This window comes from Periplaneta americana, chromosome 4 (genome assembly GCF_040183065.1).
Source record: "Periplaneta americana isolate PAMFEO1 chromosome 4, P.americana_PAMFEO1_priV1, whole genome shotgun sequence".
Lineage (NCBI taxonomy): Eukaryota > Metazoa > Arthropoda > Insecta > Blattodea > Blattidae > Periplaneta > Periplaneta americana.
The window spans coordinates 146212042-146229044 of NC_091120.1; the positions used below are offsets into that span (position 1 = coordinate 146212042).

At 35.7% G+C, this 17003-nt stretch overlaps 1 protein-coding gene across 1 annotated transcript in view; it reads right to left on the reverse strand.

Annotated features, from left to right (window-relative positions):
• LOC138698270 (uncharacterized) overlaps positions 1-770 on the reverse strand; it is a 39790-nt gene extending 39020 nt beyond the window's left edge. Inside the window, exon 1 of the mRNA XM_069824057.1 lies at positions 706-770. The gene's annotated coding sequence lies outside the window, so the exon portion shown is untranslated. The remainder of the gene's footprint in view (positions 1-705) is intronic.
• Between the last annotated feature and the right edge of the window lie 16233 nt (positions 771-17003).

A 17003-nucleotide genomic window follows, 5' to 3' on the forward strand; every position in this document is an offset into this window, starting at 1 on the left:
AATCAAACTTAACCTAACCTTTTTCATAATACTACACACCTAATCAAACCTAACCTAATTTGTCACGTAATGCACACCTAATAAAATCTGACCTAACTTGTCACTACACACCTGTAGTAACATTTCTCACATCATTTCGTTTTCATGTATTGCCGGCTCTGCCAATCGTGTCGGTTTCCATCTAGTAGAAGTGGATCGTACTAATACTATTAATTCGAAAAAGAAGCAATTACATTTTACATGTTTCGTGATATACTAAATATGTTCATGGAGTAATAATTCTCTATAACTTATATGGTACAATAAGATTTGAAATGTGTTGTGGTTGTGATAAAAGTATTGAAAATCGGTTTATAGCGCCACATTGGCAGTGATAAAAGTGTGCAATATTCGTTCAGTGGATGGTGGATGCTCTAGATTGTCCGCATAATTATTTATAGAAGTTTAAATAATAATATTACAATAAGTGTGACCATATACGTAGGCTACGTTAAAATAGCAAAATCTAAAACGACGTACAACTTTATACCCACGAATACAAAATGGCGCGTCGAGGAACAAAAGATTCGAACTCGGTATTCTCCTACCAAAACCTAGTTGCCTCTGCAATCGTTAAACACTAACACCTGTACTTGATTTGCATAAGAACCGTGAATTATGAAGTAAAAATACTTCTGTTTTCATAATAAAAGCAAAACAATGGACTTACAAAAGCTGTTGCTATCACCTTCAGTTGCCGCCCAGACTTCACACGTTCGAGCTCCTCAGGACGCAAATCACCAATGACGCTACTAAGCTACTGTCAGTGTTGCCAACTCGTCAAATGAAATGTCACCAAATAATAGCAAAAAATCACCAGAAAATTACCAAAAAATAAATTTTATTAATTTTATTTATATGGGAGCATTTGTGTTAATGTACTAATAAAAGATACGGGTCAAGTTTTATTACCTATAATTAGGATTATGAATCCTACAACGTCTTTGATTGTGAACTGCCACTCCCAACGAATATTCACACGTTTATCACTGGGATTGTGGCGTTTGGAGGTCAATTTAGAACACTTTTATTTCAGCCACGACACATTTCAATTTTTATTGTACAATATAAATGCAATTATCACTACAATGACACAATACTTCTTTCAGATAACACAGAAACAATTTCGGAAACGTAATTAACAGAGTCGCAGTTTCACTTCACTTCCACTAGATGGACTCAGAATTCCAGCAGACGATGTGGTACAGGCGTAGCAGGGATGCCAATATCGGCAAACGAAATGAAACTGTGAGGAATGTTACAACAGGTGTGCTAAACGTTAAGAATGTTACAATAGGTGTGTAGCACGTTAGGTTAGGTTAGGTTAGGTTAGGTTTTGTTAGGTGTGTAAGATAATATGAATGGTTACCACAGTTGGCGACACTGCAATCATTCTCCCACTCCACCTCAAATAACGTCACAACGACGGAATATGGCCGCCTTCTTCCTTCAAGTACGACATTTTCCTATATAAGTAAGGAACCTATTTAGGGCGGGTTGGGTGGGACCACATCGAGTTTCTACTACTCCACACTACAAAACTAAGGTATTTTCAGTGTTTGTTTTTAATTTCCTATACTGGCAGTACATTAATAAAACTTCACCAAGATACGTCCCATTATTCATAAATTGTAATCCTATATGAAGGCTGACAACATTTTCTGTTCTTCATCTTCTTCAAAGATCACATCATCGTCTCGAGTCGTCGCTGCGGGTGTAGGCTATATGACTGAAAGGTACTAATTTGTTTAACTTTGAGAACATTTGTTGACTCTTTTCAAGTCGAATTTAATACACATAACTGCATAAAGTGTTCCAATTTTAATTTATTTCGCAAATTAAATTTGGTCAAATTCACTTCACTGAACACGCGTTCATCATCAGTATTTAAGTTTCGAAGAGTGAGAAATGAGAAAGCAAGAGTGGAGAGAACTTCACTAACGGCAGTGCTGTCATGGAGGCCATACGGGGCCATATATCGTATGGGAATCTGCAACTTTTTTAATTAATGGTATGGGGAGAAAAAAATTTTGTCTCTATGGAGCCATACTGCATATGGGTGTCTAAGTTTTGTATGCGGAGATCTGTACAGATCTTAGATCATTTCTTGCTGTTCCTAATGTATTTTGTTTGATGTTCATAAGCAAAAATTATTGTTCACCTCTGCAGCACTGAAATCCAGAATTATATAAAATAATGGTTCAAAAACAAGAAATGCTGCAAATGCACACTCCAAGATTCGAGACAAATGTGCATCTACGGTGGGGTGAAGATTTCTTATTGCCAACCACTATAGGAACTTTATAAAATACTTTGAAAATGCCTTGGATTTATAGTATTGATTAGTAGAAATTGATGTGATCACTGGGAGAGCTATAAGCCCTAAATACGTACCTTACTTATATACGAAAATCGTCGTGCGTGAAGGAAGAATACCGCCATATTTCTTCAATGTAACAGTGGGTTTCAGTATTGCCAACATAGTAATAATACTACACACCTAATCAAACCTAACCTAACCTCTCTCATAATACTACACACTTAATCAAACCTAACCTAACATGACACATAATACACACTTAATCAAACCTAACCTAACCTGTCATATAATACTATGCACCTGTAGTAACATTCCTCACATTTAGTATAATTTCGTTTTCAAGTATTGCCGGCCCTGTCAATCATGTCTGCTGCTATCTAGTGGAAGTGGATCGTACTAATTCCAGAAAGAATATGGCGACTTTCATAATAATTACATTTTACATGTTTCGTGATATATACTAAATGTGTTAATGCAGTAATAATTCTGTATGTATGATACAATAAGATCTGAAATGTGTTGTGATTGTCATAAAAGTATTGAAATTGGTTTATAGCGCAACATTGGCAGTGATAAAAGTGTGCAATATTCGTTCAGTGGCTGGTGGATGCTCTAGGTTGACCTTAAAATGTAAAGCAAAACAATTTCTTTACTTCACTCATTTAATTCATTTAGTGATCTGCCCAAGGGCAGATCTTTCACTGCAAACCCAGCTTTCTCCAGTGTTTCCTATTTTCTGCCTTCCTCTTTATTTCCTCATATTATTTATAAATCTTAATGTCGTCTATGATCTTCTTCTACACCGAACTCTTCTCTCATTCACCATTCCTTCCAGTGCATCCTTCAGTAGGCAGTTTTTTTCTCAACCAGTGACCCAACCAATTCCTTTTCCTCTTCCTGTTTTTTTGCTTCTTCTTTAATATTAAAAAAATCATTAAATGACAGTCGGAGGGTTAGAGAGAGGAGAGTAAAATATATTTCAAGAGAGGAAACAAGGGGTTGGGGCGTATGGCCAAGAAAAGAATTACCATGACAGCACTGACTAACAGTAACACTGAACTCCACACACACAGCACTTCTTTATGAAGTACCTACGGTAAAAGTTTAAAAAGGCCGTTGTGTAGCTAAACGCTCCGGCAACTGACTAACAAAACGAAGTGCTAATGAAACAGAACAACGATACACTGACTTCTGTACCTCTTCGTTCCTATAATAATTTCCGTTTCCTCATGCTCATAAGTTCAACTTCTATTTTCTGAGTTGATTCTATTTACTTGTCTATGTTTGACAGAGTGATGATAAGGAGGGGAATCCTCACCTGAGGACGTTACACATTATTGTGAAACTCAAAGTGATGTCAAATTTTTCTCAGTCAATTAAGATTTGAAGTTAATTAAATGAAAAACCAAAACAAATCAAATATTAACTTTGTGCGTCCAATACCCCAGAGTTATCACCAGACTTACTTTAAAATCACCAGAATTTCGACATGTCGCTAAATGACATTTTTTGGCACCTAATGGGTTCCCAAAAACACCAAATCTTGTGGCAAAATCCCCAACTTGACAACACTGGCTACTGTTTGTGATACATAAACTAGAGCTGTGCGTTTTCCAATTCATGCCTGCCTGCCCTATATCATTCAGAATACAGTAGGTCTGACATCCCGCTCTTGACCATGTAAATTAGATCCTGCAAAACCGGCTGAGATAACTTAAATAGGATATACCTACTAGTGGCCTGAAGCAACAATAGCTGCTTGTATATTGGATGACTATTTCAAAAATAAATACATATGCAATTAGACTAAAAAATAAAGCAATAAGGAACACAATACCTTTGTAAAATATCATTGAAGGCAGCAATTCGATTCAAACACAATTCTTTGTATAAAATCTAACTTTACATATTGAATATGCTAATAATTGAGTCAAACACAACACTGATTGAAAAAACATAACTTGACATTTATATTACAGTAATATTTCTTTGTAAACAATGTTTTTGGATATATGCTATGTCATTATCTTGGCCTTGTTCACTTGTATTTCTAATGACAACTTGTGGCTATATCTTGAGGATTCTTGACACGGTTGAATGTAATATGGGTGAACACAGGCTTAGAAATGTGGATGTCAAATTTCTGCCCTTGTGCCTTGTTGATTGTCACAGCAACAGTCAGCCTCCATGGGAACTGCAATCTTGTCATTGAGAAAGGTATATTTGGATCAGTAGAAATTAGATTCCTCCGTGAGATAAAAGCAATGTTTCCCTTTTCATCAACTGTAATCATTTCAATTTTCACAGATTTTTTTCCATTAAGCCACGTAACATCATGCGAACTCCATTAACTAAGCCAGAGCCCAATTTCATATTCCTGATGAGCATAATAATTGCACCAACTTTGAAGATGTGTTTGTGTGGTGGCATTCCTGAAGGTGTAATTGAATTCAGATATTCTAATGATATATTTAACTTTTCTACCGGGTCATCTGTGATGATTGAGTCGACACAGCAGTAGGCCTATTCCTTGGAATTCCCTGCAATTAAGTGCAGCACTTCCTTGTTGATTTCATAACAATATTGTCATTGAGAGGACACAAAATAACGATGCTGAGCGCCTGGAGGTGTAGGCAGTATGCAAAGCTCTACCATCATACGGACTGCTTTATTATTCGGTTTATCGCAGGCCCGATTTGTTTTGCTCTCTTTGTGGGAGGATGGGTGCGTCGTTAAAGGCCGATCACGTCATTGAGGCGTCCCGATATTACAATTACCTATCTTCAAGAGCAACAACATGCAGTGTACAACTACATCCATCAGGAACCTTAAAGTACATTTTTTGTTAAACATTATATTCTTTCTTAAAACTGATATTCTATCTTCTTAGGAATGACTTCTTAATGAAATTATAATGCATGCGTACTTACAGTAGTTAAAAAAAAATATACTGCATGAATAAAACTTTGTTTTGCAATTCTTGATATGTAGGTTAATTATTTTTAACATATGAAGGGCTCGGTGCAATAAGGTGCTAACCCTCACTTTTGTGAAAATTGAGATTTATACACAAACATACGTGGAATAATATTGTGCACTTTCTGTCAAAAGATGGCTCTGGTATGAATATAAATTTCGCAGCAGTAAATGCATATCCTTTTTCTAATCAGTGTTAAGAGTCATTTGTTTTGAGCAATAAGGCGCCAACCTATACCAAGTTGGAAGGAGAAAGTAGCTAAATGAACAGATTCTAAAAAAATAAGTTAATTGAAACGATGTGAGTAACTAAACTGATGATAGCATCGACGACCCAGATTATATTATATCTGACTGGAAATGAAGGCACATCGGAAGAGGTAAGGATTAATTTAATTTCTCATTATTATAATAGTATTGAGGGATGACACCTTCTTGCATCAAAGTTAAACGTTATATATATATATATATATATATATATATATATATATATTACTTTACTCCACTGTTTCAGTGTGAATTAAACATATCAAGGGAACCTGAGATCAGTCACATCAAATTCCCTCCAAACAGGAAAAGAAAGCGTCACCATCAAGACTGGGAATGTTTTAAACATAATAGAAGGAAAAATAAAGGACAATTAACTTCACTATTCAACAAAGAAGTTATTCAAACTAGAGCGATCGTGATTATGGTCGCATACAGTTGAGTTGTATTCTCGGAGATATTGTTCCACCGTTTATACTACAGAAGACTGGTCATATACAGGGAGTATCAAAAGGTCAGGTCCTTTACTATTAAACTATGTAAGGTTATACAGGACTTACACACCGTTTGAACGTAAAACGTAACTGATAAACAGTATATAAGCTATTTTATACATAAGAAATGTAGAACTACATGTACACATGATAATAGTCACACAATCAATCACCCAAGTTTAAGCCTTGCACAGAAGGCCAAAATGACCGACTCCGTAAACAGCTGATTGTTTCTTTCCTGATTTTTTTTTTCGAAAACTGAGCTAAATATCTCCTGTAAAGAAAGTTTTACAGCCGAAATGAAAGATTTAAACGAATATTTAGTAAGTACAGAGGGCATTAAAGACGTTGATGGTATAAATAATTGTGGAAATAGAAAAATAAAGCAGTACAAAACTCGTTTTTGTTCATTTAAATTTGACGATGAGAATTTTAAAGGAAAATGCATATTCACCAAGCAATATATACCAATTGTTGCTGATGTTGTGAAAGAAGATTTGAAGCAGGTGAATCTGTAAGTTCTGAACTACAAATTTTAATAGCACGTCGAAGTGTTTTTTTTTTTAAATTGCTGTATTTGCACAAATATGCAATTCCGAAACGATAGACCTTCACCTTCCTTTTCAGGAATCTTTAATTAGTCTACATTAACACTGTCAGTCAAATCCATTGTGCTCTACTGGAAACCTCCTCTTGTAATAATAATAATAATAATAATAATAATAATAATAATAATAATAATAATAATAATAATAATATAATAATAATAATTTATTTAATCTGGCAGAGCTAAGGCCAGTAGGCCTTCTCTTCCGCCCAGCCAGACTCTAATTCTAATTGAATACAATTTATTCTTTACATAGTTATTTCATTAATAGACCATAAAACAACATGAAAGTGAATAATGAAAGTTGGATAAGTAATGTTAGTGTGATAATAATAAACATTGGTAAGAAATAGTTATAATAATAATAATAATAATAATAATAATAATAATAATAATAATAATAATAATAATAATGAGATAATTTAGATATTTATCTGTGATATATATAGGCCTAACCATTAAACATTGAGAAACCTGAAACAGCTATTATTGTTAACAAGAATTGTTAGAAAAATAATTCGTTAGTCTATTCTTAAATTGGTTTGATGTCTGACAGTCCCTGACATTATTCGGTAGGGAATTCCAAAGCCGAGGAACAGCCACAGTGAAAGAAGATGAATATGAGGATGTTCGGTGGGAGGGAATGGATCGCACATGGGGAAGAAATGAAGTACTGACTTAATTTTAAATAGGCTTATATCTACGAATAGGCCTACGGTGACTAAGTTATATTATAGATTCTGTGTCCGAATTCGGGAAAATGAATAGGCCATGCCCTTTTTTTATATATCTTTCCCTGTCCTGTTGGGTAGGGAATGGATTAAAGTGCGCTTGACTTTTGTTACTAAATGCACTTGCCTCTAAATTGAATAATTAAAAATAATGAACACAGATACTTTGAATCAAAATGTTTATAATTCTCTAGGAAAGCTACACCAAAGAAGTCACAAAATATTGTCCAGTTTTCATAAATAGGCTAAGAAAGCAGGGCTCTGGTACGAGTGGATATCTAAGTGCTTATAACTGTAAATTTAGGAGTTGAAAATTAGAAATGGTTAAATGGTGTTTTCTTCATTATTACGGAAACAAACTTTCTATTTGCAATAAATTAATGAGAGAAAAACTTGTCCTTTTCAGTAACCATTATTTAGACATTTAGCTGCATATCGGAAGTCTGGCTAGTATAATATGTAGAAAGTCGGCGATGTATGCAATGGAGAGGAAAAGAAACTGGCCACTCTATTCCATTATCTCCTGAACTAGTTGCCTTATAAGTGGTGACTTCTTGGAATCACTTGTGAGGTCCAGACTTGTCTTCGGACAGTTGACTAAACAACAATCTACAATATCTCCTTTTTGTCCTTGTAGCCAGAATAAATACCGCATATATCTCGTTTATGATATTGTAAAATATTAGCTGAGTATTCTCGTGGCTTATTAATATAAGCTTACCTATAATGAAAGATGTTTATTAATATACACAATGACGTATTTTCCTCTGATTGAGGTTCTAACTGATATGTACATCCAGGGGCGGCTTTCGAAGAGGGGCTGCGGAGCTGCAGCACCCCCAGACATTTGTGGCTCTTGTCTCGTTTTATGTTGTGAAAAACATTTATTATACAGTCTCTATTTAGCGGCTCGAATTTTTTTTTAAATTTCGCTCTCAATGACATGCACGCAATCGTTAGTGAAGTCATTTCCTCCCCTGGTGCTGCCAGAGCGAAACCAGAGACAAGGATTATAGGGTGAAGCCACTTCCTCCCCTGGAGCTGCCAGTCTCGTTTCGGATGCTTTGCGCGTTAGTTTTACCTCTCCTCCCTGCTGCCCCTTGCCGTGAATCCAGAGTTTCCAGGCGCTGCAGAATTTGCAGCAGTTTGTCAGTAGCGTGCAGTTTTAAATACATTTTCTTTAATGTTGTGAGTATAACAAGTGCAAAAATGTTTAATTCTGTACAATAATTACAGTTTATTCAGTTTAGTACCTTAACAATTCAGGAGAAATGTGAAATTAAGTGCCCATCAGTTGAATCTCATAATGGAAAGAGCTGCTAAACAAAACAGCCTACAAAGCTCGCATATTTTTTGCTAATTTATCCAGTATCCCTGCTTTCTTCTCTCGATCTCCACACAGTCTGTATTAGATTAATGTATTTCAAAGACAATTCCATCAGCTGGGGCAACAAGATGGATTTAAAATAACAACAGTAAATGTTGTTAATGAGAAGGAGCCATTGCTAGAATGTTTTCAAACCATAATGGAATCTGAAACATCTGACATCACAATAAATGAGGCAAGCGCCCTAGTGCGTACTCTTGAATATCCTGAATTCAATTTCTGGCTCAGTTATTTTTTTTTTCATTTATTGATGTATCATGTAGATATATTATACAACCAACTACAACATCGCCAGTTAGAAGAGATTTCTAAGGTTCAAATCTGCATATAAAAATTAAATTATGGTTTATTTAACGACACTCACAACTGCAGGGGTTATATCAGCGTCGCCGGTGTGCCGGAATTTTGTCCGCAGGATTCATTTAAATGCCATTAAATCTACTAACATGAGCCTGTCTCATTTAAACACAACTTACAAGATAAGGCGCATGGAACTAATCTTTAAATAAAGTAAGTTGCTTGGTTTATTTTTGTATGCAGCCCCCCTTAATTCAATTCCCACGAGCCGCCACTCAACCAGGATTAAAACTTGCTTACATAGTTGGACATAAAACTGGATCAGAATTAAGTAATTACATACTGATACAATTTAGGTACATAATGAGATCAAAAGAGGTAGTTACATAAAAATTTACCTCATAAAATAAAAATAAATATAGTGGAAGACATATTAATGTTGTTACAATTAAATACGAATCACATAAAAACAGAAGCCGATAATTCAATAAAAAATGTACACAGTAGAAATAAAAATAAACACATTAGTATACATATTAGTATTAGATTACAATTAAGTAGGATTTACATAATTAAACCAGAAACCGACAATTGAATAAAATGTACACAAAAAATAGATTAATAATAAAAAACAACACAGTGGGATACATATTGGCGTTAAGTGATAAATAAACACGATTTACATGATTACACAATAAAAATAAGAAACAAAAAAAAAATAAAAAAAATAAAAATAAATACAGTGGAACACATTCTAGCTTATTAAATATTTGCAACGCGTTAGGTCTGGCAACTCATCATAAGATATTTTTCTAATTTACATTTAAAGGAAATTAAAGTTCGGCAGCCTTTGACTTCAGGCGGCAGAGAATTCCAGTGACGAGAAGTAGCAACAGTGAAAGATGAAGAATAAAGAGAAGATGTATATGGTATTTAATATTTATATATTGTCCCAATTTGGAGATAGTGTTTTCTTCACTCTTCTCAGTTTTTCTGTGTAACATTTGTGCTCTAAACCATCCGCGATCTTACATAAACAGTAAACACTTATGTAATATCGATTACGGTTAGCGCATTGGTCGCGAAACCAGGTGGCCCGGGTTCGATTCCGGGTTGGGTAAATTACCTGGTTGCGGTTTTTCCGAGGTTTTCCCTTAAGCCAATATGAGCAAATGCTGGGTAACTATCGGTGCTGAATCCCGAACTCACTTCACCGGCATTATCACCTTCATCTCATTCAAATGCTAAATAATGTAAGATGTTGATAAAGCATCGTGAAATAACCTGCTAAAAATTCGATTATCGATGAAATTCAGTCGAAATGTGTCGAGAAAGAGTTATGACGTAATAAAATGATGACGAAGTTATGACTTAGAGTACTGTTGAACACTGGTAGGCTATAGTAAAACACCAGCTATAATGCGTTTATTGATAAGAAAAATATACGTGGCTTATGCACGTCTTGTTCTGTGTAAAACTATACCATTGACTGTACTGATTAAAAAATTCTACGGTTGCTTCAAAATACTGAAACAGATATTCCAGGGAATTAAACCAACTGCAGCAGATAAAAAAGGGGCCCTGTTTTGTGGGCATAGTTGCGCCCCGTTCTCACCAGGTAGAGAAAAGGGACATGGCACAGTTGCGCCCCGATGAAATAGGTAGAGAAAAAGACATTACGGGAACTCAAGACTCGTAATCAACCAACCTTATTGATTTCTTATTCGATTTAATATTCATTATCGATACCGTTAAAATGAACACCACAAAGTTGACAGTACTTTATTAAGTTTTTTCTACTGTTTATGCAGTGATTATCGATAGTCTATCGTTAAATGAACACCATGAAGTTGGCAGTACTTTATTAACTGACATATTCAAATGAGTGAGTCGCTGGAATATGGGACCTTAGCAATCTTGACATTTTATTAGTGACTTTCACACCGTCTGTGGTGTATAGTGAGGTTAATTTAAAATGAATGTTATGTTTAGTGAAAAGGGTAAAGAGTTAATAATTCACAATGGTTGTAAGTTTCGTTTTGTGAAACCCTATACCGTAGGGATAAGATATCGGTGTACAAACAAAAAATGCAGTTCATTTATTGTGTGTGATTGATAAAAAAAAGTGTTATATTAAATAGTAAAATTGACCATATGCTACCTGATTTCAGTGCAGCTACCACTATAATATTTTTAAGTAGGCCTAATTTATTTATTTTATTACAATCACTTTCGTGTGTACTATGCCCAACGGGGCGCAGCTATGCCATGTCCATTCTGCTACTTGACTTCTTCGGGGCGCAACTATGCCATGTTCATTCTGCTATCTGATTTCTTCGGGGCGCAACTGTGCCATACCGGGACGGTCGCCCTCGGGTCACCGAACCTGCGGATTAGGAAAGCGGAAAACAAATGGTGACAGCAGTCGTGGAGGCGAAGGGAAAGCACAAGAGAATAGAAGTTAATGCCTGCCATTACTCTTACAGCCAATAATAACTTAACAATGAATGTATTTCAAAATAAATGGCATATTCCAAAGGATCAGGAAAATTTAGTCATCGATGGTCCTGCAAGTCATAGAAGAGAATAATAGAATTTCGGGTTAATATACGTTTCCAAATGATTTGTTATTCCTTTGCAGCCAATATCTTCAAAACGAATATATTTATAAAAAAATAAATGTTAACAAAAGAGCCATCTCTTCGTTTTTATCGTAAAAATGAAAATTTTCGCAGAAACGGTCAATTTTCGTAAAACTTAACTACAAAATTAGTCTTAAATCAGTCACATTTGTGATAAATCGTGCATAAACTTCTTGCTGCATCTCTCAGTTACATTTCGCGTTTATCGCTAATAAAAAAAACTCCGGTCGTGGTTATAACACTCATTCATCAGCAACTAACACATTATCTCCGTACTGGAGATAGATTAGTTTTCTTACACGAGTTAATACGTTCTACTTTTAGCATATCAGATAAAGCAATAAAATTGTTCAATATCAGTTGATCAGAAACAAAGATAGTTTAGTTATAGTGCGAAAGACAAGACTCAAGAATGGAATAATTTCATACCATATGATGTAGTTTATCATTAATGTAATAAAAAATGGTGCAACAGTTTATATTCTACTTTTGCGACAGCGCGTCTGATGGAATGTTAATTTTATAAATCTATTCCATTTCACGAATGATTAGGGAAAACGCGGAAATTCTACTTGAAGCAAGTAAAGCGATAGGGTTGGAAGTAAATCCCGAAAAGACTAAGTATATGATTATGTCTCGTGACCAGAATATTATACGAAATGGAACTGTAAAAATTGGAGATTTATCCTTCGAAGAGGTAGAAAAATTCAAATATCTTGGAGCAACAGTAAAAAATATGAATGACACTCGGAAGGAAATTAAACGCAGAATAAATATGGGAAATGCCTGTTATTATTCGGTTCAGAAGCTTTTGTCATCTAGTCTTCTGTCAAAAAATCTGAAAGTTAGAATTTATAAAACAGTTATATTACCGGTTGTTCTGTATGGCTGTGAAACTTGGACTCTGACTTTGAGAGAGAAACAGAGATTAAGGGTGTTTGAGAATAAGGTGCTTAGGAAAATATTTGGGGTTAAGAGGGATGAAGTTACAGGAGAATGGAGAAAGTTACACAACGCAGAGCTGCACGCATTGTATTCTTCACCTGACATAATTAGGAACATTAAATCCAGACGTTCGAGATGGACAGGGCATGTAGCACGTATGTGCGAATCCAGAAATGCATATAGAGTTTGTTGGGAGGCCGGAGGGAAAAAGACCTTTGGAGAGGCCGAGACGTAGATGGGAGGATAATATTGAAATGTATTTGAGGGAGGTGGGATATGATGGTAGAGACTGGATTAATCTTGCTCAGGATAGGGACCGATGGCGGGCTTATGTGAGGGCGGCAATGAACCTCCAGGTTCCTTAAAGGCCAGTAAGTAAGTAAGTAAGTAGGCTTAAGTAAGTTAGTAAGTAAGTATTCCATTTTACGGATTTCAGCTCTCTCTCTCTCTCTCTCTCTCTCTCTCTCTCTCTCTCCTGTGTCTATGTTATTTCTTTGTCTTGTGTTACGGTGTATGTGTGGCTTTCATATATTATAATGGAAAGTGACGTAAAAAGAAGTAAAATTAAAATACCTACAATATTTTATTTTATTTAGTGTCATAAATACAGTATAACCCAATTATAAGTTACTAATAATATGCTGTGTGTTAAGATTTTGTCCTAGGCACATATAAAAGGCAAACATTCTTTTCTTACTCATTTTGTTGTAGCTGCCTTTCATTTGTTATGCTGCCAAGCCTACTAAATACCTTGCAGCGAACTACAAGGCCGAGTTTTATGGCCCTCTGCTTGAAATAGGTTATGAAAGTTTTCTACATGGCGACAAGCCGCCATGTTACTGCCAACATCCTGTCGGCTTTGCAAGCGCTTTGGAATCGAATATCTCAACTCCTCTCTTTTAAAATGACCTTCTAGTTAATTGTCTTCGTTTCCGTTACCAAAACAGCAAATTTCTTCCCTTCATATAAAATAAAAACATATAAGTAAGAGATTGTAAGAAAACAAAACAACCATTAGACACTAATGAATTCTGTGTTGTTTGGAGACTTAATAAAAATGAGTCTTGAGATAAATGAAAATTAAACTTCGGACCCTTATTGCAAATAATTTTCTACACAAATAAAACCATCAAATGCTAGTATTCTTTTGATTTTTGCACACCCACTTGTATAATTTAACTTGTGTGTTCATCTGAGGAACAAAATTCCATCTGCACAAAAAATGACATCCGTTTTTACAGGAACACCTCAGAATTATTCCTTTGTTTCCTACTGAATTTTGACACATCTTTAAAGTGCCACCTGTGACAAATATTACAGACCGATGTATACTGGGTCTCTAGCGTTGAAATTATGTAATGAGAGTTATTGATAATGAGCAAACGATAAACACGATATTTAAAAACTATTGATGCTTATCAAAACAAACATCATAATTCGTTACGAATGAAAAGAAAGTAACAGTTGAGGTTCAGTGGAAGAATATAAATAATAATTACTGAGAATTGTTGAGAACCAGGGGGGGAATTAAATAAGTAGTATCGTCCTATTCATTACGTGAACATGAGGCTGGCTTTGTGAGACTGTCAAAGGCTAGACGTATTAAAATTCACTCACTTCTTAAAAAGTAACTCAATCGTTCTCGTAATAGAACGCATATTTTTGCCGCGTCTGTGACGTTGGTCCAGTGTTGCCATACCTACCGATTTAGCAGGGGATTTCCTGTTTTTCTATTGAATCTACTGCTCTACTGATTTTTTTTTGTCAAAAGTCCGAATTTCTCCTTCCTTTTTGGCATGCCCGGATTTTCAACTCGTTACTTTAGCACACATATATTATGTCATCATGTCTTATTTTTGCATCTTATACACAAGTCAATGTTTTCATTTGTCACCCTGCTCATAATGCGTTGCCACAATGATGCTTACAAGAAGCAAGGAGTCGCCTCTCGCCTGGAGTCCAGCGGCGGATTATGATATCAGCACACAGCAGGTAAAGGCAATGTTTTATACACGTGACTCACAGTTATGGGTCTCTCCAATCCACTCGATAGTCTAAACATAATTACAGAATGATAGAAAACGAATGTTTGAAACCATACGACGAAAGCACACACACACACACACACACACACACACACACACACACACACACACACACACGCTCTCTCTCTCTCTCTCTCACACACACTCACACTCACACTCTTCATGCAACGTTAAGCATGTGATAACTGTTGTCGATTTGCAAAAGGAGACATGTCGAAAATAACACAGTGTTGGAAAATCGCAAAAACTATAAGTTAAATTAAAATGTTCATATATTTTTTTTCTAATTAGATCACTATGGATACATACATTCAGGATCCATGAATATTTTAATATTTTAAGTCTGTTATGATTTTTTTTTGTTGCGGTTTTCCAACACTTTGTTATATTGGACGTATCCCCTTTTGCAAATCGACGACAGAATTAAGTTATTTCATTATTGTTTTGGGGACTCGGGGAACAGAAGAAGAACGAAACTTATTCAGTAGTGAAGTTTGTTTTTGATTGTGTGCACGTGAAACAGTGAGAGAGTGAAGTGTAGTTAATGGCATTTTTGTTCGATCTTTTAAAATGAGTGAAAGAGTCCCATCAAGAAAGAAAAGTAAATAGGCTACTCTCAGAATATCAAATCAGAATGGGAAAATGATGAACAGTTTAAAGGATACGCAAATCTAGTCTTTCAGGTGTAGCTCCCTGTAAAGCAGATTTGAATAATTTCAAGGGAAAAATTGTTCCGGGGCTGGGTATCGATCCCGGGACCTCTGGTTGAACGTACCAGTGCTCTACCACTGAGCTACCCGGGAACTCCACCCGACACCGTCTCAACTTTTCCCTTTATATCCACACAACTCGCGTGGGCTGACGAAACGCCAGAGACCCACGCGAGTTGTGTGGATATAAAGGGAAAAGTTGAGACGGTGTCGGGTGGAGTTCCCGGGTAGCTCAGTGGTAGAGCACTTGTACGTTCAACCAGAGGTCCCGGGATCGATACCCGGCCCCGGAACAATTTTTCCCTTGAAATTATTCAGTTTAAAGGATAGTTATGTAAAAGTAAGAAAGGGAATAATTTTTCGTCTGTTATAGTCGCAGCTAATGCAGTACTATATTTAATATCACCTTTAAAATAAATCTCGTTTTATCGAAAATCTTTTGTGAATACACGAAAAATTCCTGATTAATACATTTTGATGCGACACATTGTCAATAAGACGTTACTGTGTAAAAACAGAATTTCATGACTTAGTTACGTAAGCTGAGTAGAGATGACAGTAATTATATTTAGCAAAATTATTCCATTTCATTGGTTAGGGATGTGGTATATAGTAATACAACAGTATCATCTTTCTTACAGTACACTGTTTTGTAATTAATATTATACTGTAATACAGCGAGGAAATTCATGTTTAATTAATCTACTGTAATCTCCTGTTTTCTTCGATGATTTTCTCCTGATTTTCGTGAGTAGTTCGTGGCAACACTGCGTTGGTCTTTCAGTCTGGCGGCCAGGGTTCGGTCCCCGCAAGTTGTGATGTAATCCGTGGTAGACAAAACAGACGCTGCAGAAGGTTTTTTATATAGGTATTCCCGTTTCCCTCTTTTATTCTATCAACACACTCCACCTTTTCTTCATTTCTTCTGTCATATGAAATTGTTGTAACTAGGCTGGGGTGAAGTCTTGCGGGTGGTATTCGTTTCAGATGCAGACATAGGAAGGACCTAGGGCTGCGGGTCCTGGAACTTATAAGAGCTCGGTCACGGGTCACCGAGTCATTGGATTGCAGTTACACAGTTTCGTACTCTAGACGTCATGAGTAGGGACCGGATTTTTATGCAATATCAAGGTGTGAAATATGTACATATTTATGTAAGAAAAATAAGCTGAATATGTACAAAAGTATGTAAAATCATGAAAATATTTAATATCAATATCTGGCAGGTATAGGATAGATAAGACACTCAGTTCTGATTTCAAGGAGCACCCGACTTTTTACCGCACACTTGGCACATTACTATTTTTCCATCTGTAGTGAAAGCTTCGTCAATCGCAATCCGTGATTTTATTTTTGTCGTTAGGGTTGAAGATACAGGGGTCATTTTAGTTAGTTAAAAGCAGTAGATAAACTCACTTGCACTTTATACTGTAAGTACTAAAACTATAGAACTGAGTGAAATGAATAACACAACAGTACTGCAAGCACTGTTTCGCTTCACTGGATTAGGAGAAAATAGGAGATGTGGGACACATGCATTTTA